Raw genomic sequence first — 14535 nt, forward strand, 5'->3', positions numbered from 1 at the left:
ACACTTTATTCTAGACGTATTCATACTATTACAAAAATAGCACAACTAATATAAAAAATACTAACCGATTTTAATAAGAGAGTTTTAATAAATAAATGAAATTTTTGCAGTAAACAAATTTTTACTTATAAATAGCAGCAAAATTCAGATATCGCATTCTTGATTTTTTTTTCCGAGTTAAATTAGCCTTTCATCAAAGATCTGTGCAAATATCTCTTTTTTTTTTTCTTAAAATCATCATCATCATCATCATCATCATCATCATCATCATCCTTCACGAATTAGGCCTCTGTAGACCTGTTTCGGCCCCATCTAGCAGTCTTCTAAAAGGTCTTCAAATTGTCGGTTGGTCTGTTATTGCGAAACTCCGTCCAATTTAGTCTAGAGAGGATTATTGGAAATTCTTTCACGAATAACATTACTGAAATTAATATACATATATACATACACACTTTGAATGCAGTCAGTCAACGTAATTGTAGGCCTTGTAAACTTTTTGTAGTGTTTGTATAAATGTATTTGTTTACATTATGACAGAGGGAAATTGTGATCTTTTAGAAAATGCAAAATGACAGTATACTCGCTGTTTGTATAGACGAACATGTTATCAAGCATTTAGAGTGTTGTTGTAGGGGGACACTATTTTGCATAAGTGAAGGGAAGTTTCGCGGATCGCATAAAATATTTAGACATTCACAGTATTGGATGAAAACAAAATTGAATATTAGAAGAGTGAGGGCTTTGTTGAATTGCGTCGTGTGCCTTTGAATTATAAAACAGCTCTGTTTACTTGTCATTCTGTTTACTCTTGAGTTTGATACATACAAATTTGACATTCGGAGGCACTAGCTCGTCTTGTTTATTAAACGGACAGCGAGCAAATAGGTCTAGCGCCGTCGATAGCGAGGAGACATTTTAAACGTAACAGATTAAATATTGAGACATCGCATACTCGCAAAATGTCAATCATTTTTTAAAATTGGTTATACAGCAAGGCTGTATGAACTGCGAGGTTATCTAGCGTCGATGGAATTGTTGATATTGAGGTGAGTCCGACGACTCGACACAGGATTACCTGACATCTGGATTACAGTTGGGAAAACCTTGAAAAAAAAACAGTAATCAGTCTAAGCGAGATAAGAACCCTTGCCCGAGCGCAGACTCAAATTACGGGGAAAACGAGCTACCGTCTAAGCTACACCGGTGGCCCAAAAGCAAAAGCCGATCCAAACCTGTTATTAGAAAAAAAAAATTATGAATATTTAACCGGGTGAGGTAGCTGACACGGTAACGCTTGAGGCACGCGTTCGGGAGGTCCTGTTTTCACATCCCGTGGACGGCCAATTTGACTAGGATTTTTCATGGTTTCCCTCATGTAAACATTATACATTTGATTTATCACGTATTCGCTTGCTGTCTCCTGCATATCTTCTGGCCGATCGCCAGTGTCTATTTCACTTTATAGGCTAAGTAGGGCTCGGAAGTTGATGAAATATCTTTTTTTCTGAGACATCGCAAACAATGCAGGATGCAATACAAACTCATTTCACTTCAACACGAACTAATATACTTACTGGCTTTTAAGGAACCCTGAGGTTCATTGCCGCCCTCACATGAGCCCGCCATTGATTCCTATCCTGTGCAAATTAATCCAGTTTCTATCATCATATCCCAAATCCCTCAAATCCATTTTAATATTATCTTCCCATCTACGTCTCGGCCTCCACAAAGGTCTTTTTACCTCCGGCCTCCCAACTAACACTCTATATGCATTTCTGGATTCGCCCATACGTGCTACATGCCCTGCCCATCTCAAACGTCTGGATTTAATGTTCTTAATTATGTCAGGTGAAGAATACAATGCGTGCAGTTCTGTGTTGTGTAACTTTCTCCATTCTCCTGTAACTTCATCCCTCTTAGCCCCAAATATTTTTCTAAGCACCTTATTCTCAAACACCCTAAACTTATGTTCCTCTCTCAAAGTGAGAGTCCAAATTTCACAGCCATAGAGAACAACCTGTAATATAACTGTTTTTATAAATTCTAATTTTCATATTTTTTGACAGCAGACTGGATGATAAAAGCTTCTCAACCAAATAATAACAGGCATTTCCCATATTTATTCTGTGTTTAATTTCATCCCGAGTATCATTCCATATAGACTTGTAACATTCCAAGTACCAAATCTCATAACCTTATTCCTTTGCTGTGGTCGTGCCAGAGGATCATTTCCATCCCGAGGCTTATTTTGAGGTTTCGTAACAAGCTGTTTTTTTACGGTGATGAGTTGTTAGCCCTCCCTCCAACCCCCAACCTGGAGGATCACACCTCATCTGCTGTCCGCGACTCCTTATTCAATATATTCACAGCTCACGAACTAATATCTCCAACTTTTATTTTGCATTTGTCAGTCTTTTTGGTCTATTGGTTATTTCTTAGGAAATGTTCTACTTTATGTTGCATTTCTGATATCACACCATTCAAGTAATTATTTATTTAAAAAATTATTGGTTTGGCTAATTTCTGGACTACAAGTATATTTATTTAGTGAGTAGCCTACTTTGATAACAATGGTCAACAGTCATTTTGCTCCAGACATAAAACTAACAAATTCTTACTAATTTGGACCTTCTGAATTAAAAAATAACAAGCAAACTGTTCCACCAGTTCGGGTTTCGAGATGCACAATACAATTCATTTTCTATGCATTTTATTAAAACATTACCGTATTTCGTGTGTAACTATTTTGTTTTACAAATGTGACGAACCATTATGTGAAAACAATATTAGTATAAGTAGGCTCCATGTTAGAAACACTCGTAGAAAAGGTAATTATTTTATTGCCCTTTTACAAGTCTATATGGAGGAGGTGCAACAGATTCGAGGTATGAATTCGCTTGAGTTTACCTGATTTTACTTGAGTTGTGCATTTCTTTCATTGTGAGCTTTAATGACATTACTGTAGCTTATATTTTGCAATAGACCACCCTATCAAAACCACTTCTAGAAGCGGAGATTATTTTATTGCCTTTTTCGGTTCCATTTGGAGAGGGAGAAACAGGTTCGCCGTAAAATCACTTCAGTTTAAGGCTGGTTCACAAGAAACCGGGAACGGAAACGACAACGAGAACGAGAAAGGAAATAATGTTAATATAAATGTATTTAAGTGTGAGCATTCACAGTAGTTAATTGTGAATGCTCGTACTTAAATAAATTTATTTTAACAATATTACCGTTCTCGTTCTCGTTGTCGTTTCTGTTCCCGGTTTATTGTGAACCAGCCTTTACCAGGAGATTTCCGTGATGTTAGTATTCTGTGTAAGACATGTATTTCTTTAAAGTGTGCTTTAATGATAATATTCAAAGTACGAAGTACGAATGGTTTATATGTGCGGATTTGAAGGTTGTAGCATTGCTTCTTGGAATGCAATTAGGCTACACAAAATTTTGCTGCTTTCTGTGCGAATGGGACAGTCGCGCTCGAGATAAGCATTATAAAATAAAACGACAGTCACTAGAGCCAGAGAAGAAAAATATTATACACCGACCCCTTATACCTCAAAGTAAAGTAATTTTTATTAAACATAAAACTGAAACATTTAAACATATTCAGGAAACATGTCCTACTATTAGTGACAGAAATAAAAGAGAGAGTTTTCAATGGACCACAAATTAGAGAAATAATGAAGGACAATCACTTCGAATCTTTGTTGGAAGGAAAAGAGAGAGCCGCCTGGATTTAAAGAGGTTGTACCTATTAAATTTTCTGGGTAACCGTAGAAGTGAGAACTATGAAGAACTAGTGCAAAATTTACTGTTGGCGTATGAAAGTATGGGATGTAACATGTCCCTGAAAATTCACTTCCTTCACTCCCATCTCGACTTTTTCCCCGAGAATTGTCGCGATTTCAGCGATAACATGGCGAGCACTTTCATCAAGAACTTTCAACTATGCAAAAAAGATACGAAGGACAGTGGACTATCTAGATGCTAGCAGACTATTGTTGGACTTTAGCTCGTGATGTACCTGATCCCCAGTATAAAAGAAAATGCAGAAAAAGAAAGCTGTAATCTTCTGAACATTGAATATTTAACCTTATTGTCATTATACAGGGTGTTTCAGAAATACTTTGACAAACCTTGGTAGCATGTTCCGCACAATAAAAGAAGAAAAAAAAGTTCATATAAACATATGTCCGAAAATCCTTACTTTTTTATTTATTAATGAGAGAACATAATGAAACATCTGTTAGATATTATCAGCTTGGTAGCAAGTATTGCAACTTTAATCAATTCAGAAACTCATAACAATGAAAGTTTACGTTCAACGCGTTTCGAGGTACAATCCAACAACTTAACTTAGGTTTTTAACCGATAATAATTCATTTTGTTAGGTAATCGAATGATGATGTCAATACAAGTCTGTTGATGCACCCATTGTATCTTAGATGGCTATCTGTTGCCAAGGAGACTTGTTTAATATAGTCATTTGTTATGAGTTTCTGAATTGATTAAAGTTGCAACACTTACTACCAAGCTGACAATATCTAACATATGTTTCATTATGTTCTTTCATTAATAACTAAAAACCGAAGAATTTTCGGACATATGTTTATATGAACTTTTTTTTCTTTTGGTGTGAGGAACATGCTCCCAAGGTTTGTCCAAGTATTTCTGAAACGCCCTGTATAAAGCAGCATTTGGAATAGATATAAATTCAAACATTTTCAAACACCGTAACCAACAATAGTTTTTTATTGTCATATTCGTATTCAGGAGGCTCAAATTATACAGAAAACATGTATCACCTGCCCAGTGCCAAAAAAAAAAAGTTAAAAATTTGTTACGCAGTGTTATAAGATGCAGATAATTTATTTAAGAAGTTAGAGCTAAGTATTTTTGTGGATGGTAAAGTTTTATCATCTTATGCTCAAATTAATCTGAAAACCCCAATTTGATGCAGTTTACACACTTTCAGTGAAAATTTGTTGTTCAGTGTTTTAGATTAAATCAGAGGGAGGTAGAGAGTGTTGGTGAAATTATAAAGGGAAATGGGAATACCCCGAGAAAAACTCTCTGCAACATCTGCTTTGTCCATCACAAATTCCATCACGAACTGGACGGAGATCCTGCATGAATGACCAGAGCTATAGCTTGAGGCAGAGCCGCCGAGAAGGGGGGGCAAAGGGGGCGAGTGCATATGGGCCTGTGAGCAATAAGGGCCCGTCAGATTAAGTGAGTCTGATTACTTTTTAATATCATGAATAATTATTCGTAGATACATACGGGTACTATAAAATTTTGTAAGAATATTTGTTACATAAATTTGACATATTAACCAACAATAGTAGAATTAATACTAATTATCACTTCATATGTAGGCCTAAATATTTGACTTTTATATAATAGAATATCAGTTTCCCGCATTAACGTTCACGGACACGACAATTGAGGGCCCCGACATTTGCCTGAATTATCTTCCCGTCACTTGTATCGAACACGTTCAATTATTTATTGGCTTGTCCTTTTTAACTACCAACCGCTGGCCCACCACAATATGCTAGTGGAGTATCTCAAACCAAGGTGGTAGGATACGTTTCCTTTTCAGTACATTATATGTTTCGTCTCAAAACTTTCGTCTTTTCGTTGTCGTTTGTCTAGTAAATTCTGTTTATTAGTATTACCGGTTATAGTTTAACTACGCAATGGACAAGTACAAGCATAAGTCGGGAGCTGAGAAGCACAAGGAGAGATAGAAAAAATTGGAAGATATTAATAAGGGTGCTAGACTGCGTGAAAAATATTATGGAGACATTAACAATGATATCAGTGATGAGCCGACAAATTTAAAATCAATTCATGCCTCTAATTTAGGGCCAACCCCTCTGGAACCTATGAATCTCCTAAATAGTCTGAGGGAATTAAAACTGGACAGTTTATTTCCAACTATTTGCATAGCCTTAGAATATTCTATACAATTCCTGTGACAGTTGTTGATGCTGAAAGATCCTTCAGCAAAATGAAGGAAATAAAAAATGTATTCAGATAAACAATGTGTCAAGAACGAGTAACTGGCCTCCTTACGTAGTCTGGACAGCGATCTTGCTTGGTCTTAAATTTTGATGATATAATTGATGATTTTGCATCAGTAAAGTCAAGGAGAGTTGTTTGTTGATGTCGGACTGCAAGTTAGAAATTACAGGTGTTTAGGAATAATGTTTTATGAATATAATATATTGTGCTAATGTGAAATTTTGCTGAAAGTTTTCAATGTAATAGAAGTGTATATTTTTAAGTTCATATCTGTGTCGAGGGTTATCTCATTTATTTTGCAAATAATAATTATTACGGCTAGAATAACTGGTAGCTTGTAATTGTTACTTTTTTCAACGGGGGTCCGAGTACACTATTGCATAGGGGCCCATAAATTCTGTCGGCGGCTCTGGCTTGAGGTACAGACACGACTCAATCAGAGATATTGCCTAATCCTGTGTACCTGTGAATGTGATGGCATGCAAATCTGATATAGCCTAGAAAACCTTGGCACGAAACTCGGACATTTTTCCCCTTTCCGCATACAATTCGTAAACACAGACCTACATATTAAATAGAAGGACGGTCTTTATGAATGGCTCAGCGAGTATGCTGAACATGCCTTGATATAACGTTGTGTGACTTAATTCCATTTATATTATGTATATGTACGGTATATTTCGTAATTTTCACTGAATGATCTAAATCAGCGTTTCTCAAACTATGGTCCACGGACCACCTGTGGTACTCGAGGTCTGCCCTTGTGGTCCTTAAAAAAAAGCAGAAGAAAAATAAAATTCAAACGAATTGCGTATCAGTCTATAGCTGAAAATCTCAGAGTTTGGAAATGACACATGGCAATCGCCTTTCACTTTTTCTCCCATTACAGTACTGACATTTTATGAAATTTATTACACTATCCGTCTACCGACTTCTCACTCTACTCTCAACAACAAAAGAGAGATTTGAAGCACTATGAACGTGGTGTTTCTAGCCATTTTCCCTGCACATCTGGCGCCGCGCCTGTAACCCAGGCAGGGACCACCCGAATTCATATAAGAGGACCGAACCTTTTCATGTATTTACCGTATGACTTTCTTAATAGTTTTGCCGACACCCAGTCTGCACATTGAAATGATCACTACTGTACGTCGTACACCAATAATACAACTCTGAGGTCACAATTTGAAACTTATTTTCCAAGTAAATACGACGAATTTTCATGGGTTCGTGATCACTTTCATTGCGATATTGAAACTAACAAACTTTCATAGAGTGAAAGAGAACAGTTAATTGAATTATCGAATGAGAACGGACTTAAAATACAATTGCAAGCGGAAGGCATTGTTAATTTCTGGACCTCATCACAAGTGGAAAGAGAATACAGTGAACTGTACAATGGTGCTTTAGAGATTATAAATCAGTTTGTTTCTACGTATCTGTGTGAGAAAGGGTTTTCATCACTAACTCTAATAAAAACAAAGTAGCTACCGAAATCGACTCGATGTATGTGACGATCTCCGAGTTACGCTTACCACCACAGTCCAAATATAGGATAACTGTGCAAGAATCGGCAGGCTCATCCAGCTCATTAATGTGAGTACCAACATTTGTTTTATTTTTAGTAAATAAGTTAAAGATTATCCAAACTCTAATAACCTTAAAGTATTAAACAAACAAAAAAATTAATTTTCTTATATTAACATTAGCTTAATTAGTTAATACTGATATAAAATTAATATAATTTCAATAATTAATTAATTCTATTTTAAAATATAAGTATACTGGATTTAAAATATGCTACAAAAATGATTAAATTTGCTTTCGAAGGGAACAAGAGTAAGGTGGTCCGCGGAACTGTTCTGACTTAAAAAAGTGGTTCCCATTTCAAAAAAGTTTGAGAAACGCTGATGTAAATCAATTTAAGCTAAAGTATAATAATATAAGGAAAATGATAACTGTGATAATAGATTTAAAATAAATTATTATTATTATTATTATTATTATTATTATTATTATTATTATTATTATTATTATGTGGTCAGCACGGCACAGAGTTACCGCGAAGACAACACATGTCTGCGCACAACACAAGCCAAGCCCCTAGTCCTGTGGACGGAAGACCGGAATATACGTCCTTCCAACATTTCCAACACACTCGCCGACAATGTTCATAGCTAAACTATTTAATTCAGGTCTCTGTTATCTGTGCATTTCGATCTGGCAGCTCAAGGTCAAGCAATGGACTGCATTTACACCGGCTGACAGCAACCGAAACAACCTGCCATGCAGCATTGCCAATCTTCAAACACAAAATTATGGTATTATAATCTAAAAATAATAGAGTTTTGCGCAAAATTATTGCAATTATACAATATTAATAATAATAATGTCATACTATCAAAACTTTACACAATACTAAATAAACTTGGTGCATCTACACGGTTCATCTTTTCTTTCAACTTTAAGCATTCATGCAATGCATGCAAGAGTGAACGAAACACAGTCAATTGTGCATGCTTTTTCCAATAAAAATCAAAGCGCATGCGGCAGTTGAAAGCTACCCATCGCCGGCCGGTGGGTATCTTGTGCGTATTTCGTTCAACAATAACATGCAGCGAGCAGCTGATTGTTTCAGGAGACCGTGAATAAACTGAAAATTAATTTGTTTGGTAAAGATGAAAGTTTTAAGCTGAAAATGGCGGCAAGTACGATTAGCTTTATTGAAGATTATCACAAATATTAGTGGCTATGGAGTGTTCAACCCAATTTTGCGAATTAAGTAGGCCTAAGTATTGAATTGATATTTAATATTTATTAATTAATATTATACTAGTGAAGATGACGTTGAACATGGCGCGTCGTGTGGACAAACTCTGCAGTCCACACCTGTGGAGTAACGGTCAGCGCGTCTGGCTGCGAAACCAGGTGGCCCGGGTTCGAATCCCGGTCGGGGCAAGTTACCTGGTTGAGGTTTTTTCCGGGGTTTTCCCTCAACCCAATACGAGCAAATGCTAGGTAACTTTCGGTGCTGGACCCCGGACTCATTTCACCGGCATTATCACCTTCATATCATTCAGACGCTAAATAACCTAGATGTAAAATAACCCAATAAAAAAAACAAACTCTGCATGCATCTTAATTGAACGTTTTCAACCTGGTTCTTTCAATATTCTCCCTAGATTGCATGCGTAAACACGTGGAAAATTGAACCGTGTACAATGCACCTTTACGGCAGCTACGAACAGACTATTGTAATTAACTGAATAGCTATGATGCCAGCTTAGTCTACTACTGACTAGGGAAGGATGCGAGCTCTCCCACGACAATCTTGACGAAGAGCGGGACAGATTTAAGACGTTTATCTGGAGAGATCAAAAGAATGGAACGAACTCAATGTGTTTGATTAATGTGATAATTTCTTCCTATGGAAAGCAAAGTGAAATGAATTCAGAGAAATGACATGATTAACGAAAATTATCTCATTATCTTATGAGTGTTATCGCATAACGCGATAATTTATTGCATGGTTGGCAACGGTGCTGCCATGGCTAGCGGCTAGCAATTGCATCTCCTGCCTAGCATAAGCGAACTCGACCTTGATGGTGTGTGTTTGAATGTGGCGATAAGGTCGAACGAAGTACTAGCCAGCTCAGCTGTTCGTCTGTCTCATTCCACAGGCGCTTAGGTTGTGAAACAAAATATCGGACAGTGTTGACAGTAGTCTACAGTAACAGTAGTCTATTTACCATTCGATTAAACAACATTTTTCTAGTGAAAGTGTGGAGAATCTTCACTGAAGTTAGTTGAAAGAAGCAATGTAAACCGCATACACTGTAACATTTCACGCAGTATAAATTAAGAGGTAAGTTTTACAAAATTAGTTTAAGAAGTAGCATAGAAGCCTATATTAAGCTGTCCTCACACTGTTAGTATTGGTGATAGTATTTTGAATAGTGACAGTAATATTGACCTACGTATATGGACCATATATATTGAACTGACAATGTGAAAAATTTACACTGATGACGATGTCGGATGAGAAATTAGACATCGAGCGGCAGTATTTGAGATACTGCAGGGTGCAATACTAATGGTGTGAGAAGCACACTGACATTACTTTCAAGACTGACAAAATTAAGCCAGAAGTCAGGGTGACTAGGTTATGACAGTCTTGGTGAGTTGGCTCATGTCAACTCTGAGCACAGCTTTAGTTTATGTAACCAATGAGTGCTATGGAATTCAGTGTAATTGTAACACCGTGACGGACAGGCATTGAATGTTTAATTCGTTTGTGTGTGTGTGTGTGTGTGTGTGTGTGTGTGTGAGAGAGAGAGAGAGAGAGAGAGAGAGAGAGAGAGAGAGACACACACACACAAAGTTATTTAACATGATTCCACTATTACCACAGTCTAGTATATAGTCACGAAGCTCAATATGTAGTAAATATGCATCAATAGATAGTTGCTAACCACTAGGATCGCTACTATCGCCTCATTACAGACAATGCGAAATAGTACCTGTATTGTTTCTAGTACCACAGTCTAGTATATACAGTCACGAAGCTCAATACGTAGTAAATATGCATCCATAGATAGTTGCTAACCACTAGGATCGCTAATATCGCCTCATCACAGACAATGCGAAATAGTACCGGCACAGTCTATTGTTCCTAGCAACCTCACAACTCAAGCTTCGTGACTGTATATACCAGACTGTGTACCGAAGTACATATGACCTTTCGGTGCAGGAATTCTGCATAACCGTAAGGTGAAGAATGGGCAGAATCAAAAAAATTCTGTCTGGCACCGGGAACCCGGGTTTTGAGCTCTACATGCTGACGCTTTATTTACTCTCCCGGTGCCGGTGAGAATTTTTCTCCGTTCTGCCCACTCTTCACCTTATGATTCCACTATTACAGCGATACCTGTAGTTAACTTATGACATAAATACTTCTAATGATCTTATATTGAGCGGGGAATTCCTTAAAAAAAGTTACTTAATTCTGAGATTTCAAACCATAAACTTTGCCGAAGGTCGCCAATAAGAGCACTTCGGCGTTTGGGTACCCGCTACTTGCTCGGGCAGGCGATCATACCACCTCTCAGCTATACTGGATCAGTGGTGAGTTCATCACGGCAGAGCACGTGGAATCTAGCAAAAGAAGGGTAAGGAGAAACGAGTAGTCCGGTGGCATGATAGATGCTTTATATTAAAGACCGTACAACATGTCTACTATGTAATAAAATTACTATAGCAAGCAAACATAATATTGAAAACAGTACAAAGCGAGACACGCCGCCACGTATGATGAATTAGAAGAGGAAGAACGTTTGAAGATGCTGAAAGACCTAAAGTCATTGAAAGAGCATTTTTTGAATTGTTATATTCATATTTTATGTCAATTAAGGGTGTGTGAGAATAAGGTGCTTAGGAAAATATTTGGGGCTAAGAGGGATGAAGTTACAGGAGAATGGAGAAAGTTACACAACACAGAATTGCACGCACTGTATTCTTCACCTGACATAATTAGGAACATTAAATCCAGACGTTTGAGATGGGCAGGGCATGTAGCACGTATGGGCGAATCCATAAATGCATATAGAGTGTTAGTTGGGAGGCCGGAGGGAAAAAGACCTTTAGGGAGGCCGAGACGTAGATGGGAAGATAATATTAAAATGGATTTGAGGGAGGTGGGATATGATGATAGAGAATGGATTAATTTTGCTCAGGATAGGGACCAATGGCGGGCTTATGTGAGGGCGGCAATGAACCTCTGGGTTCCTTAAAAGCCAGTAAGTAAGTAAGCAAGCAAGCAAGGAAGCAAGCAAGTAAGTAAGTAAGTATATTTTATGTCATTGATAGCCTACATCATAGTTTATAGATTTCTTGAAATGTTTATTTAAACTAACTTTGATTTATTTTAATTTCAAATTTAGTAGCTCAACGGTTTACTTTTATACTTTATTATTTTTTTAACGTTTCAAACAAGACACGGACTTACAGATTCGGAATCAAGCTGCTGTTCTAGCTAGCTACAAAATCGAATACTTAATTATGAGAGAATGCCGACAATTCTCAGGACCTTCCGTGAAACCGTCCTTGTGAATAGCTGCTGTCAAATTCAACATGATCAACCTCTTAACTCGAACTGTGACTCGCCGTATAGAGAAACTTAGTTCAGATATCGGACGGTAATTATCATTAAGGATTAAAGAATTCATAGCATTTTCAAACGGCAATTATGATTAACGGTTAAATAATCCATAGCATTTTATATCTCCTTCGATGAAAGCACGGATATTGTTGATATTGCACAATTTTAGCCATTTTCACTCGTGGCGTGAATCAACTCTTTTTGTGACGGAGAAATTTTTAGATATCAACAATATTACTAATAACTAGAGCCCGATGTTTGGCAAAATGCCTTCTTTACTGAGTGGAAGTAAATCATTATTTTCATAGATATAAATGTGATCTGGAGTAAATAAAAGTGATAGGGCCAATTTTTATTTTGCCTTTTTAAGGTGTTTGTTGCTAATTGTTTTGTCATTTTAAAGCAATATTTCTTGTTTATTTGCAATTTTCTAATTAATTGTAATATAATATGTATGAAATTTAAATATTTTAAACAATGACTAACTTTACTAACAATAGTAAATAAAAGTAATTTATAATACAAATAATCGTGCTTTAATACTATTGGTGTAATATGAATAATGATCGACAATTCACAGTTACAAATATAATATTGTCATGTCTTCACGATACCAACAATCAGCTTTATAATTTTAAATATTAAGTTCGTTCTCATAGAAGTTCTCACGTAGCATTTCAGATTGTTTGCTTTCATATTTTCAAATCTTACTGTTACAGTTTTGTGCTACACATGTTTATTATTGTAGGAGAAAGAAATATGAGTGAGGAATACTGAGGAACAGTCAGTTATTGTCGGGGAACCATTCGGAAACCTAGGAATAATCTTTGCTATATTATCAATTAGTTTACTAGGTTTTGTAGTATGAGCACATCATATATTTACTGGACAGAAAGTATAAGATCGGTTGGCTAGAATGCCTAAATTCAATAAATCATTGAAAAATAAACTTCATGCTTACGTTAATGAATTTGGTGCCCATGAGTTTTCAACCGATGGAACAGTTTTGTTATATAAGTTTTGTGAAAAGACAGTTAATCACGAAAAAATTATGTTATAAGTCAACATGTGTCACCTACGAAGTAAATATGTGAGTTATGTTGATATAATTTAAATTTATTGCTAAAATATAGCCTACTATGCCATTTTAAAATTTATAATGCCTTTTTCAAAGATTATAACGCCTTTTTTTTAGTTTTATTGCCCTTTTTTTGCCCGCCTATTTTAACTGTTATAAATGCCTAAACTTCCGGACTCTATTAATAACTTATGTTTTCGTTATTAAGTTATAATGATAAAGTAGTTTTATTCATGCTTGGAAAATTGAAACAACATGATTGCACAACGTGCGCTTAACTACATCTTCTGTTTACTGCACGTTTGTGCAAAATAATCGCTTCATCAAAACACTGTGGGTGCTATTCATAGACATTTCGCAGCACGCGCTACGAGCGTGCTAAACTAGCCCCGGCTATCCACTGGTTACTTGTACAGAATTCAAATCATATCCTATCGCTAACACTGGTTTATGAATACGAAAAACGCTATCATCCACCGAAAGCCCGCGCTAAGAATGTCTATGAATACGGTCCTGTAAGATCACAGGCCCATCGCTGCTAATCGCCGGATGACGTAAGGAGCTCACGTGCTCTTCATATTCCCGCCACTACCCATTTCACTTGCTCGCTCGCCGACCCCTGAGTTAATACTGGGTCACTGGGCCGTTCTGTTTGAACAGAACCGGTTGCTTATTTATAGAAAACAAAATTGGAGCGAGTTCCTGGTAGCAAAGACGAAGAGGCTGTGCGATCTGTGGAGTAGATTTAACTATGAAGTTGTTTAAATATTAATAGAATATGAATTTTTATGAATGCAAAATTTGACGTTACTATGAAAAGCAGAAAAGTGTACTGTCAGATTTGGACAATGATCGCATATATAGGGCTCACAGTGGGCTAGAAGCGTGCGTAAGTGTACCGACTCATCCCGGGTCCAGCCCTCGTAAAGCCAAGCCACCCAGGCCACCTGTCAGACTTGGGCAGTGATCGCAAATGTAGGGCGCACAAAGAGACAAAAGCGTACCAAAGTACTATGCGGACCCGTTCAGTATACATTACATGACTTCTCGGAAGATAATTTTTACGGTATCCGGGAAAATACCTGTGAGAAATCAGCCTTTTGTACAAATAGTCAAAGGGATTACAATAAATGATTATTTATATCAAATATTCATATTAATGAGGTCTCGCCCACCTCATTGAATATTACACGACTAGTGTGAACTAGTCAGTTGTGTTATTACTGTTAAATACGAGAAAAATTCGTACCGGCACCGGGAATCGAAC

At 36.8% G+C, this 14535-nt stretch overlaps 1 protein-coding gene across 1 annotated transcript in view; it reads left to right on the forward strand.

Annotated features, from left to right (window-relative positions):
- Window positions 1-9627: 9627 nt before the first annotated feature.
- The window catches only part of LOC138696019 (E3 ubiquitin-protein ligase Siah1-like), a 54065-nt gene continuing 49157 nt past the window's right edge, over window positions 9628-14535 (forward strand). Inside the window, exon 1 of the mRNA XM_069820493.1 lies at window positions 9628-9898. The gene's annotated coding sequence lies outside the window, so the exon portion shown is untranslated. The remainder of the gene's footprint in view (window positions 9899-14535) is intronic.

This window comes from Periplaneta americana, chromosome 3 (assembly GCF_040183065.1).
Source record: "Periplaneta americana isolate PAMFEO1 chromosome 3, P.americana_PAMFEO1_priV1, whole genome shotgun sequence".
In the NCBI taxonomy this organism is placed as follows: domain Eukaryota; kingdom Metazoa; phylum Arthropoda; class Insecta; order Blattodea; family Blattidae; genus Periplaneta; species Periplaneta americana.